Source organism: Gadus chalcogrammus, chromosome 7 (assembly GCF_026213295.1).
Source record: "Gadus chalcogrammus isolate NIFS_2021 chromosome 7, NIFS_Gcha_1.0, whole genome shotgun sequence".
NCBI classification, from domain to species: domain Eukaryota; kingdom Metazoa; phylum Chordata; class Actinopteri; order Gadiformes; family Gadidae; genus Gadus; species Gadus chalcogrammus.
Window position 1 is genome coordinate 2,967,018 of NC_079418.1, and position 23,668 is coordinate 2,990,685.

Here is a 23,668-nt window from a genome sequence, read left to right on the forward strand (position 1 = left end):
GCCCTCACACATCCAGGTCACAGTTTTGTAATGCATCATAGCGAACTGTGCTCGCTGAGACCTCACAGATGGCTGATAGGCGAGGTATTTGGTTGTTCTAACATTACCCACAATATAATAAAATATCAAAAATAAACTTTACTGAGCAAAGTATTCCAAATTCTGAAAAAACGAATAACGTTCCATACCAATACATTATATTTTCACATTGTTTAATTGAACATGTGATTATTGTGTCTTTCACTGTATTTATTTTGTCTTCTTCTGTCTTTATCTATATTACTTAATTTAGGTAATGGAGGGCCTCTTCCATCTAAATGCCCGCCAATGTCAACGTGGCCAGAGTATTTACCTGCTAAACCATTAAACCGCAGGTGTAATACTCTTTGGCAAAAGAGACCAAATGAGAGAACACAGCTTGCCAAGGGTAATGCTTGTATTCAGTCCATTAACCTGTCCGGACAATTTTTTTTAAATTAAAAACAGGTTAATTTGCATTTGTAAAGTTTCATTATTTAGTATGACAGCATGAAGCCTTTGGTTTATCTAATTTAAGAATTTGAATAATTTTCACGTTAATTAATTAAAAAAAAAAAGAATTCAAATGTAAACATAACAAACTTCAACTTCAAATGATTTTCTTTTTTTATTACAGACTTACTTCAGCTTGTAGCAAGCAATACTGTCATTTGTGAATGTTGGCGGAGGTCACTGGAATCTACTGGTCAGTGATTCAAGGCTGCCGGTCTAAAATCAGTTTTTGTTACTGTATGTGATAAAGTTTTAAATAACAATTCTATTTTTAGTACATAATCCCTGCCACATGCTCAGTCTTTTTGGTGAATCCAATGGAGAATAAAGCCGAGCAAGCAGAGTCCGAAAAGGCTGCAAAAAGAATAGGGTAGGTCATCAACTTTTTCATAAAGTTTGATTTTAGAATTTGGTAGATTTGCCTGAAGAAATCAGTGTAAAATAATTAACACAATTTGAAAGATGACAATAGCATCTGGTATGATATCATGCACCTTTTTTGTTAAAATGTTGCAAATAACAGAATAAGTCAGAGATCCCAAAAAGCTGTATATTAAATAGGTAATTTGGCTTTGTGGTCCTAGAGCTTTACTGATTGGAAGGTCATTGTTATTATTTAAACCTGACATTGAGATTGTTATTGCATGTGGTTTGATACCTCCATGTGTTTTCCAAAGGGAATTCCTGAAGATGAGAAAAATCTGCCACGCAAAAAATGACTGGGGGACTATAACGTGGAGAGGAGCCACCATGCCCCACCCTGTTCAACAGGACAGGAGTATTTGTGGGGTCATCGTCACCATGGTAATGAACACATGTTTGATCTGAATTTCGATCCCTATATATATCTATCAAAGTAAGTAGAAAAAACATGGTTTATCTGAAAAGGGGTAGATAACAATCATCACCAGAAATGAAAGACTGATGGCAAAAGTCTTTAGAAGACTGGCTAAATAGTTTAAGCAATTGAAATAACATATACATTTTTTTCTATATTCAAAGGGTAAAGTCGCTACGACATATCCTAATGGATGAATGAAACATAATACCAGTTATTCTGATAAAGAGAATTGATGCTCTTCTGAGTTGGTGATTGACAGGACGTCCATAATTTTATCATGGGTGATAGGAACAATGTTGCATTGTTCTTTCACTGCATGCCCAAAATTACACTGCGTTTAATACCTTACATGTCAGATGTTCAGTGGGGAAGTCAGTGTCTTGATTCAATGTTCAAAATATGAATAAATAAACAATACAACAAACATTGAGTTCTCAAAAAATATATTCAGTACATAATTTAAAGTCAAATAAGAAGACAAATATTCCATAAATTACAGTTATGACAACAAACAATTGTTGTGCATGATAAAAACTGAAACAACTAATTGATGTCCAAATAGTGAATTCACACTAAAATTTATGATTTTTTGATTGATGTTAATGTGATTGAAGTGAGGGAAGATTGTTGACACATTATTGCATTTCTGTTTAAAAACAATGTTTCAAAGATTACAAGGTTCATTCTGTGTGTTGAAGTAGATGGCGAAGGCAGTGATGGAGGCATTTCCAGCATTGCCACTCATGTCCTTTGGGACATCCAAGAAGTAGATGGCGCCTAATGCAAGGACTAAGTTTGCACTTGGATTACTCAGTGGTTCAGGTTTGTTAGAAGTTTTTCTCATTTCTTTATATGAGGTTGTTATGAGGTTTCGGAGAGAGGTGCCTCAGGCTGTATATGTTCACTGCCATGCCCATCGGCTGAACTTAGTTTTAGTGGACTGTGTCAGCAATGTCAAACCAGCAGGGGAGTTGTGCAGATGATGCTCCTTAATTTTTTTTCTGACTCTGTGGCGCACAGCATTTTTCCCAAGAAGCAAGTTGAACTCGAACCGACAGAAGAACTGGTTGAATTGAAATCACTTTCGGACACCCGGTGGGCTTGCCAATATATTGCACTGTGCGCCATAAAGAAATCACTGCCCGCGATCCCCAGTACAGTGACCGATGTGATCAAGCTGCCATGGGCTAAGAGAAGAACAGAGGTGAAATCTATGAAGGCTCAGCTGGATGAGGAGTTTGCTCTGCAGCTCATCTTTTTTTGAGGATTTGTTCCGCACTACAACGTTCCTTTCCGATTTTTTGCAGGCCCCGGATTTGGACCTAGCGTCTGCATTGTCTGATTGAGTCACTTATCTCTTCCCTGGAAGAAAAGCGGAATGACAACTCATGGGGAGAGTTGTTGGAAAAAGCGCACCCTGTGCACGAAGTCGGGCATTGCAGTTCATTCAGAGGACCGAGTCGAGCTACGATGTCCACTTCAACCACCACGCCTACAGGAATTCATTGTCTACGCCCCCATGGGACAACGGCCACCCCTCACCTCTACTGATGACACCGTTAGTTCCGTATTGTAACTCTAGATTCTAAGTGTATAGGCGCAGCCTTTTAATGCTATCGCTATTGGGTTTTCCCTAGGCGCGAGCCATGGCACTGACAGATATAAGCGGGCGCCGGCGGACTTTCTGCTCCCAATAAACAGCTTTTCTTCAGCTATTTAAAGGTCAATGAGGCCGACCACTTAAAAGGCTGTCGTCACGGGACAGCACTTGGACGTTGGATGTCCATGTCCTACAGCAGGGGTCTTCAATTAAAATTGAACAAGGTCCAGTTACTAAAAATTCCTTCCAAGAAAGGTCCGAACCTACCACGTCCTAATAGCCTTCTTTTGTCAAATACAATCAACACGGCATATTACCTTATAATTTCAGATGTATTTATTTTCAATTTCCAAATAACTTACTTTTAACTATGAAAAGACAAAGTAACGCATATTAACATTTCAGGTAAACAAAACAGGTACATTCGGCCTTCAATTCAAGTAAACATAAAAGTGCATAAGGCCTACATGTGAAGTAAGCAGAACAGGAACACTAGGCCTACACTTCAAATAAACACAAAGTGCATTAGGCCTACATTTCAAGTAAGCAAAACAGGTGCACCAGACCTGCATTTCAAATAAACACAAAAAGAGCATTAGGCCTTCATTTCAAGTAAGCAAAACAGTGTCTCAAGAGGTGTTAGACCCAACAGGTCCTCACAGATCTATTTCTTGTCTTGATGAAACAATCGCACATAAACCAAAAGCTGGGCATTATCCGTTACACCTGAAGACTCATCAATGGCTAAGGATGGGGCACTCTGAACAGCGGCATGAAGCTGTGACAGTGCGTCATCTGATAACATTTCGGATTTTCTGGTTGTCGTTGCAGCTCACATTGGGATTTGCTTTATTTTTTCACACAATTCATCCCTTTGTTTACCTTCAAGTAACGTCTCGGCAACGGCGCTCAAGCACTCCTTCACAACAGTCGTGTCAATGAAAGTTTTTTTATGTTGCCCCAAAATCCATGCAATCTTAAGTTAGCATTTATTTGCACGTTGGTGGCCTGTAAATGAGTGTGCGAAGACACGCATAGCCTTCTCATACTGAGCTCTCAGCTCGGATATTTTCCACGCTCTTACTTCTGACTTCTGGGGATACTTTTCCTCGAAGGATCTGTTTTTGGATTCGTAATGCCGCTTAATATTCCCGCTTTTTATCAGCGCCACGGTTTCAACACATAAAAGACACAACAAAGGTTTTGTACTGCCTTGCGGGAGAATGACCAAGTATTGGTCAGTCCAGTCATCTTTAAAATGTTAAAAAAAAAAGAAGTGTTTTCGGGGTCAACTTTCCTTATTTTCGTGCAAGCCATTTTCTCATTCCAAATCGCTCTTCCGGTAAACAAAAAATTTGATTGGCTATTTTTTGAGTGACGCTATTACGCACATGCCATGACAGACGGAGGGAGGGGGGGAGTTCGGTGTGTGCATGATCTTCGCTTTGTGAAGATCATTGCTTTTTGCTGTTTTTATGCTGTACTACAGACTATTCTGCCTTTCAATTTGTATTTCAGTGAGAAAAGATTTTATTAACATAATCATGCTTTGTATAGTGAAATCATAAGCAGGGCGATGTTATTCATAACAGCCTCTTGCTGCATCATAAACTAGAGATGTCCGATATTATCGGCCCACCGATATTATCGGCCCGATATTAGAAAAAAAAAAAAAAACATGGCACTTTTCCCTTAAATTAAGTTGAAGTATTTTTCTTATTTTGCACAGACAATGTTAACATTTGGAAAGCCTTGTTGCATTCAAGAATGCATCCAGTGGGGCATCACAATAACATTAAGCATGTTGTGTTTATTCCACAACAGGAGATATGTAATGTTACCTAAATTAGGTTTGAGGAAAAATAACCCAAATATCGACATCGGTATCGGCTGATATCGGAATCGAAAATTTAGAGTTGGACAATATCGCATATCGGATATCGGCAAAAAAGCCAATATCGGACATCCCTATCATAAACTGATGCGCCCTGCTCGTAAGCTTGGCCGTCAGCTGGTCTTTGGGAGTGAGGCAGCGGCCGCCAAGCCCCGGCTTCACTCCATAGACAGCGCACAGAGCGGGATCCAGCGGCAGTACCGCCCTGTAACCCCGGTCTGTCAGACCCTCCGTCTTCGTGACCTGGATGAATGTTTTCACCGGGGCTCCGAGCTTCCCAGGCTCCGCCGCAGCCCCACTGAAGTACGGTCTGATGGCGGGAAACATCGGCCAGATCGGGTCGAGACGGGTGGGGCGTGTCGCGGCCTCGAGCCCCCAGATTCCATGCAGCTGGTCCGGGCGTTGGGGGGCCTGAGGCATGGGCACAACAAGGCCAAGGTTTGCGGCTGCCCTGGCGATAATGCCCAGAAGCTCTGCAACCAAAGCTCCAACCACTGGAAGTCAGGTGGTGGCAGAGACGGGCAATGCTGCTGCCCCGGGCTCCGACCTCTCCATTCAGAGAGGGGAAGCCGGGGGAGACGCCCCCTCCTCGCCGCGGTCGGAGTCGTCCGACTTCGAGTTCGCAAGGAGGGAGGGGGCATCGTCGAGCGGGACATTAAAGTCGTCGGCACCTTCAGCTCTGCGCTGTCGGTAGTCCACCGGCAGCGCCTTACAATGCTGACACAGGCAGAGCGGCGAGAGCGACAAGAGGGCATGTTTATTCGCCAGGCAGCCCTCGCACACTTCATGGCCGTCATGAGGCATGATGTAACACGTCATGATGTAACCGTGTTACACGTCTTGCAGGTGCGGATCGTCTTAGAGTCCATGGTATCCATCTAGTTATGCTACAGGATCGTCCTGAAGAAAATGGGCGCCCGCTTGTATCTGCAAACTGCGGACGTGATTGAGGCCCTGCAGACTTGATTGAGGCCCACACTGTTGGTGGGCGGGGATTAAAAAAAATTCAGTGCTACGGCTCGCGCCTAGGGAAAACCCAATAGCGATAGCCTTAAAAGGCGAAGCCTATTCGACATAGAACTAACTCATACCTTTTTTCCCCCAGTACAATGTCAAGTGGAAACGGTATGATTTAAGTGTTCCAGCACTAACATGCCCACATTGCAGCAAGCAGTGGGGTCCAGAGGTCTCTGACTTTGTTAGGAGTGGGTAGTGGCCCGCTACTATGCAAGCACAGACCCTGTTCCACTAGGATCTGTTCAGTTCATTTGTTACAAATGGCTGTAACTTGATGGTCAAACAGATTGTTGTCATTGAAATCTGTACTATGATTTGTTCATTTCAGACCGGAAACGTGAATGCAGACGCTTTTCAGAGGAACTTCCTGCAATACGTGTACTGCAAGTCAGAAGAAAGCAAACTTCTGGGGAAGGATCCATTCAACTGTCCAGCCTGTTACCCTGAAATGGTTGCTGTTTCAGTTGATGGCAACAGGAAACTACAGGTTCCAAAAAACAAACCAGTAAGTTTTTATGCATGTTAAAAAAACATTAAAAAAAATCCCTGGCTATATACCATTATAGTGCAGATCTTATTTTGTTATTTGAATTTGTTATTTATCTGTATGCTTGCAAAACCTTGTTTTGAAAAATCTTATTATATAAAACATCTTAAAATCAGTCATTATCCATAATATTTTTTTCTTGGAGGGGGGAAGAGCCTGGGTTCTTCGATGGTGTGTTTTTAGCCGAAGACTCTGAAGTGTCTACTTTTGTTGAGGAAGTCCAGGGGGCTGTCAAGAGTGTAAGTTTGAAATCAAGCTGAGCAATATGTATCTTTAGTTTTATGGCTAAAATAAATAACATTGTTGTTATCCTTCATAGAGTAAGATTGGGGAAATTGGGTCATGCAATCCGAGACAAAATCTTGACTGCGATAGTTGGTGTGTTTGACTTTGCAGTCCTGCTATATAGTGTCTATTACTTAACTACTGATATGTTCCAATGGTTCACTTTTGTAGACTACAGGAAGAGCAATGTGTGGAGAAACCCACTGGTCAGCAGCAAGAGAGACATCTAGACAGAGCAACAAGTTTGATGAAGAAGGCGTAGAAGTAGCGGTGTGTCGGCATGGATTCCTTCTCAAAAGGTTTTTATTGGTCTTGACCAATTTAAATTCCAAAATATGTTTTCTAAGGCCCTCCTTTTTCTTTGCATATACAATGTTTCTCAAAGAGTTCCAGAGCGCAAAGTTTTTGGCCATGGACGTGACCTGCCAATACGTGCCTTACATGGATGGGGCCCGCCCGTAATTCCGACACCTCATTGTTCCGACGTCTCAATGGTCCGAAATATTTCCCATTAGATCGACATGCCACTATGCCGACGGTTCAATGTTCCGAAAACGGAACCCATTGGTCCGAAGGTCCGTTTGTCCGACTCTTCAAAAAGGAGGCGCATTAGGCCGACGGTTCAATATGCCTACACATAAAGAGTTTTATACCTCGCTAGCGCTCTCGCTCTCTCTCTCTCTCTCTCAAAAATACAACATAGGCCCACATATCACGTTCACGATGAATATTGGAGAGCAAAGTGACAACGCATTCATTTCGACAGGGTGTTTCAACCCCATGGACAGAGAGCGTAGGTCTAATTCTCAACACACACACACACACACACGACTAAGTACACGGTATGAGATATACGTTTGACTAAATCAATACCAGCGAAATTATTTAGGCTAAAAGCCCACTGTAAACACAGTAAACAACACATATAGGCCCCCACAAAGCTACTAAAGATAAAAAATAAATTGTTTTTCACTCACCGTTTGACTTCTTTACAGGAAAAGTATTCGTCCTTGTATAATGTGCGCTTCATAAATGCACCTCTTGTGACCGTTCAAGCCCACAGCAACCGTCTGGCTTGGTGAAGTGCACTGCTGGAATCGTCTTTTATTTTTTGGTTTCATAATCACACATGTGGAATTGTGCATTGGCCTTTTCGGCGTAATTGAACCGTCGGCCTAATGCGCCTCCTTTTTGAAAAGTCGGACAAACGGACCTCCGGACCAATGGGTTCCGTTTTCGGAACATTGAACCGTCGGCATAGTGGCATGTCGATCTAATGGGAAATATTTCGGAGCATTGAGACGTCGGAACAATGAGGCGTCGGAATTACGGCATGGCACCACATGGATAAGGTGTCAGAGGCCCTGACTAATTTCAAACCTCTTCAGGAAATGAGACATTGCCTGTCTGTGATGCCTGCCAAAGCCCACAATACCAAATGCGAGGTGAAGCTTTTAAGTAATTGACCATAACATTGTAGAGTATGATATAGCAAAACAATAAAATTCCACAATTGTTGACAATAACTACAACCCAAATGTATCATCTGACCAAAACCACAACACCGGAGTGTGTTTCAACCCATATTTGCTGTCCTATACAGTTTTTGACTTTGAAGTCATCAAAATGTATCACCTTGGTATTACCACTGTTAAACCAAACTACTGTTTCCCATGGATTCTTTGGAGTGCAAGAAACCAGGAGGGTGTTGGCACCACTCTTGGTGAAGAAGTTGAGCAGGTCAACAGCTTTCTCTCAAGATGTGCCCGGACCACCAAGTATATGACCAAGTCAGGTTTGTAAAATTGTTTAATCCCATGTTAGTTTGCGAGTTTTAGACATTTAACATTTTACAGATTTTGATTTTGTTTTCTTGCTATAAAGAACAATTTCTTTATAGCAAGAATTGACATGCCTACTGTCCATGCCATGGGGTGGAATCAGCGCAAAGAGGATGGCCTTCCAGATTTAAAAAGGTATGTTCATGTTTTGCAAAAGGATTAACAACTGTGAGCACTGAATTTTAACTAAATGTCCACCCAAATTCATCCCACTGTTACCCCACGTTGTTATTGTAGTTGTGCTGGACTGCTGCTATGAATTTGTAATTTGATTTTCTCAAGCAGAGAATATACACTCTTTGTTTTCTGTTTATTACATTTAGCAGAATGATGATTCAACTCCAAATCCTTTTGATTAAAAAAAACATTCTGTATGCTTTTTTGCAGACAGTGGAAAAGACCTGGGAAGTTTGTTAGAACCTGAAGATGCTGCAGGACCAGATGCATTGCTGTGATGGCATGCTAAAACAGTAGGTTGCTGATGTGAAGCAGTGGGCCAGTAGCGGTGAGAAAGATTTTTAATACATGAACACTGTTATAGTTATTTGGTAGCAATACATGTAGTTGTAGCTTACAATAATGTTAAAATGGTAAGGGGATGTGCAATATTTCTGAGTTCTTCGATTGGTATTTTGACAATTTAGAAAAGTATAATTTCTTTCAGAAATATTAAAATATAATTTGAGGTAGCAAAAAAAGTAAGACATTGACCTAAAATGTGCCTGTCAACGTACTCTTTGCATTGTATAATTTAGGTGGGTTTGAAACATTTTGCTCTTTTTTTTTATCTTTCATTTAGGAAGTGCAGCTGCTAGAGTTGATGCTGTACGGGGTCTGCAGATCTCTATCGAATCGCTCTTCGTGAGCATACGGCACAAGAAGCACTTCCTCTACATACTGTGGTATCCCGGTGCTCGGTTGAGCCGGAATCCACGTACAAACGACGCGTTTGGGGAAGGTTAAAGCCATTGTGGGCATTTATTCAACAATCAACTTGAAACCATCACCCCAAAGAAGGAGACGCGGTCTCTAGGGCCGCCGTGGGCCTCTAGCTGCTCTCTCGTGCGTCGAGCCCTTCCTTTCTGCTCCCGACCCGTGCTGTGCTGGGCTGGTCCTCCTTTTAAGATGGCCCCTACACTTTCGGCCAGGTGTCCCCCAATCACCCTGATTGGGGAGCCGAATGGGCTGCTCTCCATCGCCGGCTGGTGGGTGGGGGTGGTACACCCCGTCCTCCACGGTACCCCGGGCCTGTCCAGGCCGAGGCTTCCGTGGCGGGATGCCACAATACATAATGGTATGTCAAGTGTAAACAACAGATAAAGATGGAACTTTAACTGGTTCTGTTCATGAAATGCTATTATAGCTCTTTTTTAATGCTAAATTTTTTACTCCTAATACAGATCGCAACAAAAGACGTCAGAAAATAACCCAGAAGATAGCCCAGGAGAAGAAACGGTTGCTAGAGGAGATCGTTAGGTACAACCAAAAGCCTGATGTGGACCTGGTGGATACCAGCTCTGTTGTGCAGAACCCCTCCAGCAAGGCTGATGAGCGCATGATCTGGCCATGGCAGGAGCAGAACAAAGGTTTTTTATCAATTATTATTTTTTAGTATGCATTTACAAATGATCATCAACTATGTTCATCAATGTTTAATGTTTTCATTGCTTCACAGGCAGTGTTGACATCCTGACCAAGAAGAAGCTATTTGACCAGAATATGGTTGCTTCAAGACTGGCAGAGGAAAAGGAGATCTTGGTGAAGGAGATGATGCAACACTGTCAGTACCTCAAGCCGTCATGCACCAAAATTCAGTCCCTGATGGCCACCATTTCAGTGAGCATACAGACAGGAAGTAGGTCTATATTAAACTGACTGGCTCTATGCACTTAAAAATGTATAGATCAGTCACGTGACGCAGGTGATGCAGATGGCTGCTTGAAAGACATGCTCCGCCTGCCCTGATGGTGAAACATTAAAATACACTGCGAAAGTCCGATATTTTTTTGGACCTTAGAATAATCTATGGCTGAGGAGGACAAAATGCCCAAAGGCAACAGCAAAAAAAATATTAACCAGCAGTTGCTGTTGAGTTTTGCCATGGCTAGCCCGAAAGCTAACGAACAAGCTAACAAAGCCGACGCAGGCATTTCCACGCAACAAGAGCCAGCAGCTAGCAACACTCCCACTGCCACCGATAGGGTAGTGGCGCAAGAGCTTGCCAACATGTCCAGGCTCATCAAAGATACCTCCGAAGCACAAGACAAGAAGCTGGAAGATATTAAGAGGTCCACATTTGCAGTAGAAAACAGGCTTACAGAGATCTCCGAGCGTCTTAATCACGTCGAGGCCCTGCTAACCTTCCTCGAGGAGGCTAATCAGGAGCAACAAGAGAATCCCGCCGCTACCAGAGAGGTAGTCGAGCTGCTCAGACAAAAACTGGATAATATTGAGAACAGGGAAAGGAGGAATAACCTATATTTCGTCGGCTTCCCGGAGGAGTGAGAGGGTGGCGATGCACAGGCTTTCCTCTGTGATAATATTCCAAAAACATGGAACATCGATTTCGCTGAGGCTGGAGATTGACCGAGCAAACAGGACGGGAGCAAGGCGTCAGCGATTCTCTCAAAAACGATTCGCTCTCGATGGAGATAAGTTAATAATGAGAATTTTTTAAATGACATTTATTCGCCTTATGCAACATTTTGTTCGCCTGCTGTATAGCGCTACAGGAAACTCCATTCTGCATGCCGGTTCTCGTCTATACGCGCCGCACACGTATAGACTGCGCATGCGTGCCAAACACGTGCAAGAGTGTGAATTGTTTATAAACTTTAAGTAGAGACAAAATGGCTGAGAGCAGCAAACCTTTACGACCTGCACCTGCTTCTTTAAAAGCACCTGTATGGCAGCATTTTGGGTTCTATGAGGTAGATGGGAAGTTGGACAAGACCTACACCGTGTAGTGTAGAAGTCAAATTAAATACTTCGGCAATACAACAAATCTGCGAAACCACATTTTACGATTCCACTCGGAGTTGGGAGAAAAGCAACCCGGTCCTGATGGCAGCCAGAGGACAATTGAGCAGGCAGTGGCACAGCTGCCACCGAACTCGGAAAGGGCCAAACGGATTACAAAATCCATTGCACAATTTATTGCAATGGATTTAAGACCATACTCTGTCGTGGAGAACAAGGGTTTTCGGGGGATGGTGCATACTCTGGAGCCGAAGTTCAAGATACCTTTGTAGCCTTGTTATATTTTTGTTTACTTTTCTTTTTCATATTGCAGTGTTTAAATATGAGCTGAATTCCAAACCATACTTTTTGCACAACGTGTTGAAATGCAAGCAGCATACAATTGTGTAGCATAGAAAATGCAGTCATATTTGTGAAAGAAAACCTTTTCCCTAATAATAAATATTGGCGAAGGTAACTCATCTGTTGATTGCCTTTAATGATTACAAAAGTAGGAAGTGATTAGCCAAATCTGAGGAGCAAACTCAGATGTATATATTTTTGAAAATCACACATGGGAATGTTCATAAAAAAATTGTTGCATCGAGATGCATCGATAATCGGTCTAGAATCGAATCGTTGACCTCTGAATCGGATCTTGAGGTGTCGAGAGATTCCCACCACTACCGTGAAGTTTCCATCGGTTTGTGGTGTTAACAAAATGATTTGGAATACTTTCATGCAAGCTTGCTCACTCACCCTTCTTTCCTCCTGCGATCTTTTTTAAAAAAGGGTCCTATGTTCCCGCTTTTCCCAAAAAGGGTCCTTTGTTCCCCGGTCTGTTACTTTCTCCACCATTACTGCCAAATTCCGGCCGAGATAACCACCATTGCATGTCTTTACCTTTTGTGGAAGAGGGAGAGACTTCGGAGAACCCGACGCAGTCTATTCATAATATTGCAATGACCACGGAAGAGGAAGTGAATGAAGTATTGAAGACAGATTTATTAGATAGGCCTACCTAATAAACCGTTGGAACACACAAGACCGGAAACCATAGCAACGCCGGTAAACAAACCCAGAGAAGCCCAATCCCTATGAGAGCTCCCCGCGCTACGGCCATCCGGAGGCGCACAGAGCTTTTGGCCGTGATATTATATATAGGATTATATTATATTATATACTATTATATATAGAACTCCGGGAGTCGCGAACAGCAACAATCACTTTCTCCTCCATGCTGCAGTTCACCCCGGACTGTATTGCACTGAGTTGGCCGGTTGAACGTTTTTTCAAATCTAAAAAATATAACATTGTCTTCCTACAGGAGACCCACTTATTAGCCCAGGAATCACAAAAACTACAGAGTGATTGGGTCGGTTTTGTTGCTGCCTCTTGTGGAACTAAGAATAGTAGGGGAGTTGCCATCTTAGTCAAACATTTGCCTTTTAAATGCCTTAAGCAGTCCTCAGATGAGGGGTGTTACGTATTTAAAGCACATAAGCTGCCCCCACATAGCCAATAGGAAGCAGGATCGAACACACAAGCTGCATTACCCTCACATAGCCACTAGGAAGCAGGATCAAATACATAAGCTGCAATAACTACTCCAGCCACAGATGGTAGCACTTTTAGACAGGTGAGAGGGCGGAGCCAATACGTCACACTGGCCACACCTACTTCACAAAGGACACGCCCACTTTACCCTAACAAGCGCGACAGTGAGATTGGAGTTCTACGTCATATAGGCTTTGCCTTTTAAGGCTATCGCTATTGGATGCGTTCGCTCACAGACCGTGGCCGAACACCCTCCTGTGCGCTTTCCCACCCGTCCCTCTGATTCCCCAAGTCTTGGACCGAGTCCAAGAGGAGCGGCTGTATATGATTCTCATAGCACCGCAACGCACGAGTGCAGCGTGGTTTCCCTGCCTCCAGCGTCTGCTCCTTGGCGGCGAGACGCTCTCTCACAGGCAGGGGGAGCAATCATAGATTACCCAGAGATCGGCCAGCGCTTGTGAGCCTGGCCGTTGAACGCGAGCGCCTAGAGGGTCTCTGCCTCTCCCAGGAGGTCGTACTGACCATCCAGTGTGCCAGAGCTGACTCAACCAGAGCGTGTTACTCGGCTAAATGGGCGGCTTTCCAGAAATGGTGCACGGAGAGGGGTTGTGATCCCATCTCCTGCCCTTGCCATCTTCTGCCCTGTGCTTTATTTCCTCAAGACACTGATGGAAAGAGGGCTGGCTTTTAGCACGGTTAAAACGTACGCGGCTGCTGTTTCATCATGCCACGAAGGCTTCGGGGAAAAAATTGTTTTTAGTCACCCCCTTAATGAAGCGCTTCCTAAAAGGTGTGAGAAGAGAGAGACCCGTGACGCGCTCTCTCACTCCACAATGGGATTTAACACTGGTGCAGAGCGCACTGGTTAAAGCCCCATTTGAGCCTCTTGACCGGGTGCCCCTCAAGTTTGTGTCAGCCAAGACAGCTTTGCTGCTGACCCTGACGTCAGCTAAGTGAGTGAGCGACCTGTCTGCACTCTGTGTAGCCCCTTCTTGTCTTAAAATACAAGGAGACGGCAGTTCGGCCATATTACGCCCGAACCTGGCTTTTACACCAAAGATTATTACTAGCTTGTTCAGATTGTTACGTATTTTAAGCACATAAGCTGCCCCCACATAGCCATTAGGAAGCAGGACCGAACATATAAGCCGTAAATACTGTACATAGCCACAAGGGGAGCAGGACCTTACTGAAGGCTGCAATAGCTACCCCATCCACAGAAGGCAGCACCTCAGACAAGTGAGGAAGCCGAGGCTAATACGTCACATAGGCCACACCCACTTCACATAGTCCACGCCCACTGGACGGGCAATAGCGCGTGATTCGAAGGGAGAGGACAGAGACTATAGGTAACCGCGGAGAGAACCGGGCTTAAGCCCGGGGCTTGAAGCTCACGATATTGTCCCTCACACGCGTTAGATACAATTCCCTCCCTTAAGCTTCATAGTTGCCATACCGAAACATGCCTACTTTAACAAATAAAGTGAGTTAAAAGTGACCAAGGATTGGACCACTTTCTTCCAGAAATAACACATCAAGATCGAGAGTAATAACACTCAATGGTTTCTCTCTCCCTCCTCATCAATCTGAGGAGACAACAGCCCATCTCTTGTGCCCCGTACGCGCGCTTGCCTGTTATGTGAAGCGCACGGAGGCTCTGCGCAAATCTGAACAGTTATTTGTGCATTACAGAGAACATCCCCAGGGCCTCCCCCTGACGATACAACAGCTGTCACATTGGCTGTGTGATGCTATCACACAGGCTTATGTGTCAGCGGGGGCAGAGCCGCCTGAGACTATCAGAGCTCACTCGACCAGAGGACGTCCTCTGTCGCTCTGCAAAGAGGGATGCCTATGGAGGATATCTGCACAGCAGCCTCCTGGGCTTCCCCATGCTCTTTTATTAGGTTTTACCTAAGAGACATGTCGCGCCTCTCTATGACACACTCAGTTCTAGGTGCTTTGTCAGAGTGAGTGTGATTGTGTGACTATTCCCCTCGCATATTAAACAATGTGAGGTGGAGTCAAATATTCATGCTGAGAGCTCTTGTGTCTTCAGACACATTAGAGCTGCTCGTTGATGACGTGACGCATGACGTATGTTATGCTACGTCTGACGCATGATACTAGCGTGTATGTAGCTGTGTTTCTGGTACTGATCGGGACCAATGAGGCATATACTATATCGTGCTTCGCCCTTTTAACCCAATAGCGATAGCCTAAAAAGGCGATGCCTATACGACGTAGAGCGATAGTTACGTATTGTAACTCTAGATTAAATGAGTATAGGCACAGCCTTTTTAAGTGTCGGCCTCATTGTCCTTTAAATAGCTGAAGAAAAGCTTGTGATTGAGGCTGTTACGGCCACATTGGCCTTTCGGTTGTCGTGGTATGTGTGCTACGTGTTTTGTCTGCCTTTGCTCTCATAGGCCTGGACCCGCATGTTCCAGGATGGGGGTGTGCCCGCGTACGGGGTGTGTCCCCGTGAACGGGATAAAAGGGAGCCTGGCCTGGAGAGACGCGGAGCGGGAGATTTGATTTGTGCTTTGCACCATGATTGTTCATATCTGTTTGATTCATTGCTTTTGAGGCAATTAAATGAAGAAACAATGACTTTTCGCGCTGTCTCCTGCCCCGTTTCTTTGTTACGTTTGAGCCGCGTAACAAATGGGGGCTCGTTCCAAACTCGTAATTCTGCCGTGAAACAGGTGTGTGTTACCTGCACCTGCATTGCATTAGGCTGCGTGCTACGTTGGTCTCCACAGGAATGTCGGACAATGAGAGAGGGTAAGTTCAGCGATCTATTTGCGGGGCCATTAACTATTCCTTTCGGGCTTGCGTATTTTGTGGGACGTGTGGTTTATTATTTTTTAACAGATCCTGTGGCTAGAGCATTTGTCTCGGGGGCACTCCGAGGCATTGGTGGAATCCCCAGTTTTCTGGTTGTTTTGCGATACCTCCGGGCTTGGTGCTTAATTCATCCCACCACGGGCCTGTTTGAAGATCCGCGTTTAGTTACAATTTGGTTAAAATTGGAATGGTCTTTTGCTTATGTTATCGCTGGGCTTCCCTGTTTAGTTTTCATTGTTTGGTGGCGTGGAGATTTGGCTGATTTCATTGATCAGCAGGTGTGTCGCGTTAATCACTAAAAGGATGACGTCACTTGTTGCAAAGTTTGTTGAGGAACCCTCCAGGGCTGTCTTCAATGCGTTAACTAAGGATCAGTTAATACAGTTGGCTGCCCATTATAGCATCGAACTTCCTTCCACTCGACTTAAAAGTTACGTCAAACTTTCGGTGAAGTTGGCGTTGTGCGCGAAGGGTCTGATTAACGCACCCGACTTTAGACCTGAGTCTGACGAAGAGGATGAGGAAGAGCCTCTCGATGTTTCAGTTGAGGACCTTGGAAACCCTTCGGTTGCAGACGAAGAGGAAGGTCCTCCGTCTCCTAAACCTGCGGCAATGCTGTCTTTTGAGCAGCAGAAAGAGTTGCTTCAGATGCAGCTGGACAACAGTAAAGTTCTGCATCAGTTGCAGTTCGAAAGGCTCCGCTTCACTGAGGAGAATGAACGTGCACGGAGGTCGTTGGAACACCAAAAGCTGGAGCTTGAAGCTCAGCGTTTGGATCTCATTCGGCAGGGGAAAATAACGTCACCTGGTGCAGCAGGTCATAAGCTCGATATAGCAACTAATCTACACTTGCTTCCTCGCTTTAATGAGAAAGACGTCGATACATTTTTTCTTCTGTTTGAGCGTGTGGCTGATACACAGGACTGGCCTGGTTCACACCGTGCGCTTCTGCGTTAACTGTGGAAGAGGCCCGTGATTACGACCTGGTGAAAGCTTCGGTGTTGCGGGCATATGAATTCATTCCGGAGGCGTATCGTCAACGCTTTAGGAATATGCGGAGACGTTCGGACCAGACAAACGTTGCAAGGGAGTTGCGTCTGCAATGTCAGCGATGGTGTGTTGCTTGTAAGGTTAAAACGTATGAGGAGTTGATAGATTTAATTGTCCTCGAGCAATTCAAGAGCACATTGCCAGAGCGTGTTGCAACGTACGTTGCGGAGAACCAGGCAACTAGTGATTCTGTCGCTGCAGTGTTGGAAGATGAGTACGAGTTGACTCACAAAGCTCATATGCGCTCATCTAACGTCCACAAGGTTGATTTTTCTACCAATAGGAGTGTGAACGTTGGTGCACAATCACATCAGGCTTCTGGAGTAGATCGCTCGAGTAGATCTGACACAGATCAGGGTTGCCGGTACTGTCATGCAACTGGTCATTCAAAGTGGACATGTCCAGTGCTAAAAGTTAAATCAAAACAGCGTTTTTTTGAGGTGAAGCCGAACATGTTGGCAGTATTTCCTTCAGACTCGAATGTTGATTCGTTGCATACTGGAGTGAATTCTAATTACGCTCCATTCGTTTCCAGTGGTTTTGTTTCTTTAAAAGACGGTGATTTAATTCCAGTTGAAATTCTCCGTGACACAGGAGCGTCAGAGTCGTTCATTCTGGAGTCTGTTTTGCCATTTTCTCCCACTTCAAGTTCTGGAAGATCTCTTTTAGTTCGGGGAATCGACCTCACTACTTTTGAAGTTCCCTTACATAGTCATGTTTTCTGAGTTGGTTGAGGGGGAGCTTGAGTTGGGAATTCGCCCTGCCCTCCCGGTTGATGATGTCCACGTGATTCTTGGGAATAATTACGCAGGAGGAGCTGTTTGGCGGAGTAATCCTGTGTCTGTAGTATCTTCTTCTCCTCAGCTGAGAGTGGAGACTGCTGATTCGGAGCAGTTCAAGGTACCTGCAGAGAAGACTAGGTTTGCCTTACCAGATTTTCCATTGAATCTCTCGTATGGAGACCTAGTTTAAGAACAGCTTGCGGATCAGTCTCTCTGTTCATTGTTTGAACGTGCTGTCCCAGCTGACACTTTTGAGAGCATGGCTCATGGCTACTGTGTAAAGAATGGTCTGCTTGTGAGAAAATGGACGCCGTCCACTGACACTTCGATGGGTGAGCCGTGGTTACAGGTTGTGGTGCCTGGAACCGCTAGACGCGCAGTCATGAAGACTGCCCATGACATGTTGGGGCACTCTGGTGTTAGAAAGACGTATGACCGCAATTGAAGAAAGACGTGGCTGCATACATAAAGACTTGCCACATCTGTCAGATGACTGGTAAGCCAAACCAGGTTGTTCAGCCTGCGCCTTTGCAGCCAATACCAGTGGAGGCTGCTCCGTTTGAGTACTTGCAGTTGGACTGTGTTGGGCCTTTGCCTTCGTCGAAAACTGGGTGTAAATATTTGTTGACCATCATGTGTCAGGCTACTCGTTACCCTGCTGCCTACCCATTGCATGCGATTACCACCAGGTCCATTGTGAAGGCTCTTTCCCAGTTTTTCTAAATTTTTGGTATTCCGAAAGTCGTTCAGACTGACCAAGGTTCTAATTTTATGTCTCGTGTTTTTTCTCAGGTCATGCGTCAGCTTTTTATCAAGCATCACACTTCCTCGGCTTATCACCCTCAGAGCCAGGGAGCCCTTGAGCGTTTCCACCAGACGTTAAAGTCTCTGCTTCGTGCTTACTGTATGGAGTTGGGCCGGGGCTGGGAAGAAGGCCTTCCTTGGTGGCTGCTGGCCTCTAGGGAGGTAGTACAGGAGAGCACAGGGTTTAGCCCTAATGAGCTTGTCTTTGGCCATTCAGTGCGTGGTTCTTTGGCTGTGCTTAAGGATGGTGCAGGCCTCCAGGAGCCACCACTTACCTTAAGTGATTATGCTAATGGATTTAAAAGACGTCTGTACGAGGCAGTTCGTCTAGCTCTGGAAAATCTGACAGCCACTCAGGCTAAGATGAAGCAGCGCTACGATCAGAAAGCTAAGCGCCGTGTGTTTGAAGTGGGGGATAAAGTCCTCGCTCTTTTCCCGGTCCTGTCCTCACCATTTCAGGCAACGTTTGCTGGTCCGTATACAGTGACCAAAAAGGTGTCGGATCTTAATTATCTGCTGGCTACTCCTGACAGGAGAAAGAGCTCGCAGCTATGTCATGCCAACTTGCTTAAGCCGTATCATGAACGTCCGTGCCTGCAGGAGGTGCTGTTAGTGCTGTGGCTCTGAGTGAGGGTGTTCTAGCGCCTACTTCTCCTGTAAATCCTTCGGTGGAAGCACAGGAACAGGATGAGATCAGTGCTCCTGACGATGGCGTCTTGCGTGCCCGCTTAGATAATTCAGAGACTGTTGGGAAAAATAACCTGCTGAGTACATCACATGTACATTACAAATATAGCAAACTCCTACCCTAGCCTGATGAGCACATCACATGGCAGGCACATTACAATATAGTCAACTCTTGCTCAAACCCAACAAACACATAACACAAACATGATAATATAGTCAGGTCAAGGCCGGAGCCGAAGGCCCCATTTCTTCCACCCAGGCAGATGGTGGACACTCAGACAATGCACCAGTCATCCTCAAGAACGGGAGAGCCACATTAATTTATCACACAGGAGACATTTTGAGAGCTCTCCCCCGTTAGGAGGAACACAAGATATACACCTGCACATACCAGGGCCTGAGAGCCACATTAAATTATCACACAGGAGACACTTCGGGGGGGCACTCCCCCGTTTTAATTTATCACACAGGAGACACTTCGGGGGGCACTCCCCCGTTAGGAGGAACACAAGAAGATACACATGCACATACCAGGGCCTGAGAGCCAAGGTCAAGCAAAAACACACAGAACCACACACATTTCAAACGCACACACCTCATCAAGAGGAGGATACAGCATAAGACTGTATCACACAGGGACTCTTCACCTTCTTCTGAAGCAGACCTTCCACGGAGGCAAAGCTCTGGACGAACCATCAGCGCTGATTAGGGACTTAGACATATTCGATCTCTCACGCTTTATGACTCTGTATAACCGTTGCCACTTTACTTAATAAATCCAAGGTCCTCGTGCCGACAGACTTTATTACCTCTCCGTCTCATTTCATCTGGTCCAGTCACTAGACAGACCGTTTTTCCCCTCAAGACCTTGAAGCAGCTTCCCCAGTTGCTGCAGCACCTGTCTGGGGACAAGCGTGCAGAGTTAATTTGTCTTATTCAAGAGTTTCTCATCTGTTGTTGCGCAGTTGACCGATCTTTTGAAGTCCTCGGTGAAGTTCGACTGGACTCCGGTATGCCAGTCTGCTTTTGCGACAGTAATGGCTCTCCTAACATCTTCTCCTGTTTTGGCCGCGCCGCAGTTGGACAGGCCGTTCAAGCTGCATGTGGACGCTAGCCAGAGCCCGGATGACGAAGTTTTGGACAAAGTGGAGAACACCTACCAGGAAAAGGGGTTTTAGTTGGAGATAGTTTCGGAAATGTAGTTGTTTTGTAATTGTGGTGTCTTTTGATACTCTGCAAGCTCCTTCTTAAGGGGGGGGGGTGTTATGGCCACATTGGCCTTTCGGTTGTCGTGGTATGTGTGCTACGTGTTTTGTCTGCATTTGCTCTCATAGGCCTGGAAGCGCATGTTCCAGGATGGGGGTGTGCCCGCGTACGGGTTGTGTCCCCGTGAATGGGCTAAAAGGGGGCCTGGCCTGGAGAGACGCGGAGCGGGAGCGGGAGATTTGATTTGTGCTTTGCACCATGATTGTTCATATTTGTTTGATTCATTGCTTTTGAGGCAATTAAATGAAGAAACATTGACTTTTCGCGCTGTCTCCTGCCCCGTTTCTTTGTTACGTTTGAGCCGCGTAACAGAGGCCCACGCAGTTGGTAGGCGGGGATTACAAATTTTTCAGTGCTACGGCTCACGCCTAGGGATAACCCAATAGCGATAGCCTTAAGGCTGCGCCTATACTCATAGAATCTAGTTACAATATGTCGACGATATATCGACGCCAAAAAGAGAGCAGTTTTGTCGACCACGCTGGACACTTTCCTAGAACAGGAAATTATGGCTGTGATTTTCCTGAAACAGTTCCAGAATCTCGTGGAAGAAGATAGAAGTAAAAGCAAACAGTATGCTATTTTCAGTGGGCGGGGATTACACATTTTTCAGTGCTACGGCTCACGCCTAGGGAAAACCCAATAGCGATAGCCTTAAAAGGCGAAGCCTATACGACATAGAACCATTCTTCTCAAACTCGTCGGACATAAATGGCAAACTGGAAGGCTGGAGCAAGGGAAATACGTCACGTTCTCGCTGAAGCTGGTCGTTCGTACCAGCGTACCATCCAAATGGATAGCAGCATAATGCTATTCGGTCAAATCGAAACGTCAACCTCACGTCTATTGGTATTGATGTTATAACTTGAAGTCCATGTTTACATCCTAAGAAATTACAACAATTAACAAATTCAATGGTGATGCTTAAATCAAGTGAAGGGATTTGAACAAAAGTTCAAAAGTCTAAATGGAGTAAACAATGTAAACATGCACACCATTTAAGAAAATGTAAATGGTTGGAAACAAATAAAGTGACCGATGAATGAAAAGCGCAAAGCATTCAGCACCGCTGTGCTGTATCTGAAACGTCAAATATATTGCCCTGCACTGCGTGCGCGTGTGTGATAATGATATAATTGTATATCACGGCCAAAAGCTCTGCGTGGGGAGCTCTGTAGGGATTGTGCTTCGCGGGGTTTGTTTACCGGCGTTGCTATGGATACTTAAATTATTATAAGCAACTGAAAAAGATGCCGGTTTTTATCGAAATTCCGTTTCGATAGTATTGAAGATACATGTGTGTAGATTTGTTTAATGGTTTGAACGATGGTAAACGGATGAAAAAGGATTGAGTTACGTTCTCATAAGAAGTAGGTGTATCAGAATCGGCAGATGTCTTCAATGAAAACAGCTGAAAACGAAGGGGTATGAAACTGAAACTGATTCTGAAGAAAGTTTAAATGATATTGAAATTCCGTTTAGGTATGATGGAAGATACAAGTGTGTAGATTTGTTAAATGGTTTGAACGAAGATAAACGGTTGAAAATGTATTTAGTTACGCTACTTCTACAGTTGAAGTACCAATGGGAGGACGGCTCTACCGTCCTCCCATTGACTCCCATGTTAAAAAAATATTATATTTTAAAAGAATATCTTTGAAAGTATAAAATATTAAAAAAATCGGAACATGCGCGCGATTCCAAGCTATTCTGAATATTTAAAATTGAATGGAGTCTCTAGGTGAAAAATTGAGGAAGGAGATAGGTCCCAAAGTTTTTAGAGAATAATAAAGAAATGTAGAAAAAAAGAATAAAACCTAAGAAGAACAATAGTTGAGTGCTGCATGCAGAACTCACCTAATAATTACCCTACAAATAATAAAAAGAGCCAAGGCACAAAGCCTATATAAAACTATTAGAGTTTCCCACAGAACAGGATTACATACGAGACAGAATTGTTCTCCCTTATGTAGGCTAATATCCCACACAGCAGGAGACTCCTAGGCGGATCCGCCTAGGAGTCACCCAACCCGCGTTACTGTCACATCCGTTTTCGCGCCACCCAGAGGACCCGTGTCAGATCCGATGCGCAAGACTCCTAGGCGGATCCGCATATCCAACGCGCCTTTTACTGCTGAAAGTACACCAAGAGCTGAGAGATCATATAAATTGAGATTTTCTTAGCTGGAACACGGTTGCGTAAGCTATGATTTATTATTTGATTTATTTATTTGATTATTTATGGATATATTGCGCATCCTGAGCAGACCCGTGTCGGACCCGTGTCTGATCCGCGAACGCGGACGCGCCATAACGTTTGAAAGCCTATCACCAAGAGCCGAGACAATCATATCAGTTGAGATTTTCTTTGCTGGAACACGGTTGCGTAAGTATGATTTATTATTGATTTTCGGACGCGGCAACACATTTGAAAGCCTTTAAGAGCCGAGACGAATCAGACAATCATATCAGTTGAGATTTTCTTGGCTGGAACACGGTTGCGTTACATAAGTATGATTTATTATTGCATTTATGTAATTGTTTCTTGATAGATTGCGACATTCCCAGTAAAAATTGGCCTTTGTGTTTTTTTAATCATCATTTACGTTATTTGATTGTCTATATTGTTGTAGATATATTGTTTGATATTAGGACTAGCAGTAGGGGAGAGCCGGGTCGATTGAAACACTTTTCAGTTAAACGTCTTTTTCAAAGATGACGTTACGTAGGGTGAACATGGGTAAAGTGGGACAACTGGTAAAGTGGGACAGCTAAGCCTTTTTGTGAATATCTTTGCGTGGTTGTGCCTTGGGAGTGAGAACCCATTGGTTTAATACTCTCTGGGATGTAGAGAGTGAAACATCATTGGCAGTGTGGGTGTGATGTCATGCATGGGGGCGTGGTCAGACTACATTCACGGGCAGAAGCGCGAAAAACAATGGTAAGACAAATGACATGGGGATTAGAGGTCAATTGTGTTAAGGCCAATATAATCTTAGATTTAAATGTTAGGCATGTAAAGTTGTTTTCATATGTAATATGACTACTTTAAGTGTCAAAGTAAAAAAATAATGAATTTATTTGATTAAATATTTTAGTTAGGGGCAAATATCCTGCTGTCCCACTTTACCAGTAGTGTACTTGGTAAAGTGGGACAA